This window comes from Nicotiana tabacum, chromosome 5 (genome assembly GCF_000715075.1).
Source record: "Nicotiana tabacum cultivar K326 chromosome 5, ASM71507v2, whole genome shotgun sequence".
NCBI lineage: Eukaryota > Viridiplantae > Streptophyta > Magnoliopsida > Solanales > Solanaceae > Nicotiana > Nicotiana tabacum.
The window spans coordinates 116,332,223-116,333,623 of NC_134084.1; positions in this window are offsets into that span (position 1 = coordinate 116,332,223).

Here is a 1,401-nt window from a genome sequence, read left to right on the forward strand (position 1 = left end):
TTTATAATGCAAATAAGTATTAGTCGAATCAGTAAATATCCTATACCATATGGTTAAGTCAGAAAAACAAATACTACATGATTAGGCCCAACTATGCCTTCTAAAAGACAAAACGGTCGTTGCAAATATAATTCGGTTTTAAGTCCGAAGTCGAATCCTCAGGGAATTAACCTATCTATTACAACTCTTAACAATGCTATTATCAACTCAAACAATTTCAAGATGCAAGATTTTTATCAACAAAGATTGGGGTTTTTTTAATTACTTCAAATGATATTAAAAATAACAAGATGCTAAATCAAAGATAATTCAATGGTAAAAAGGTCTAGGGTATTGATTTCCCCAATTGCTAGTTTAAGCGTTAACTCTTTTGCTATAATCTCGCCGTAATATTTCTATGAGGATTATGAGCTATGGGTTATCGTAATTATCTCTCGATCAACTACAATAATTTACTAGAGCATTCTCTCGAACTACTCTAGCTGCTAATTTGTGCAACTCTGAATTATCCCACCAAAGTTTCGTTATCTCTAACCCCACTTTTAAGTTCGAGTAATGAATCTCTTCAATTACCCAAAAGTAGTATTGTTCAACAACAATCTAACCTAGTATTCTTTCTCAAGCAACACAAGGCAATTAGACACGATTAATCAAGGGCCCATTCAATTAATCACCATACAAAACGTAGTTGAACAATCATATAATAATCCGGCTCGATTATAACAAAGTTGAGTCAAAACTTCATCCAACAATTGGTTCCATCAACCCTAGATAAAATATTTAGCTACTCATAACAAAGTAAGATAAAACTACAAAATTGTTCATAATGTGTAATTGCAAGAAATAAAAGGAGATAAAAAAACTCTAATGTTTAATTGATCTTCTCACACTTGTTCTTGCCTCCCAAGTAGTCTAAAACAAGCTTGATGATATCTTGGGCGAGCTTCTAGAGTTTATAAGGGATTGGAATAACTTTTCCCGAATTACACTTTAATCCCCAAATTTTCTGGCCACTGCACAGTTCACCGCGGCTGCGGCAAACTGCGGCGCGACCGCGGCGAGAGAATAACATTCTGCCCGCGTTTTGTGGATTGCCACGGTCGCGGTGGATTCCACCCCAATCCACTTTTTGCTTCTTTCCGCTCGGGTGCTTCTTGATTGGACGTTTTCTTCCCACTATTGACTCCAAAATACTCCATAGTTCTTCCTAACTTGGATTAGTCCCTGCGAAGCAAAAGAACACCAATTAGAGCATTTTGTTATTATTTCGCCTATAAAACAACAATAAAGCATGGTATAATTAAGGTACAAATATCGTCTATATTGCCTAATATCAATACCCCACACTTAAATCATTGCTAGTCCTCGAGCAATCCACCACACTCTATCAAAGTTCCTCCC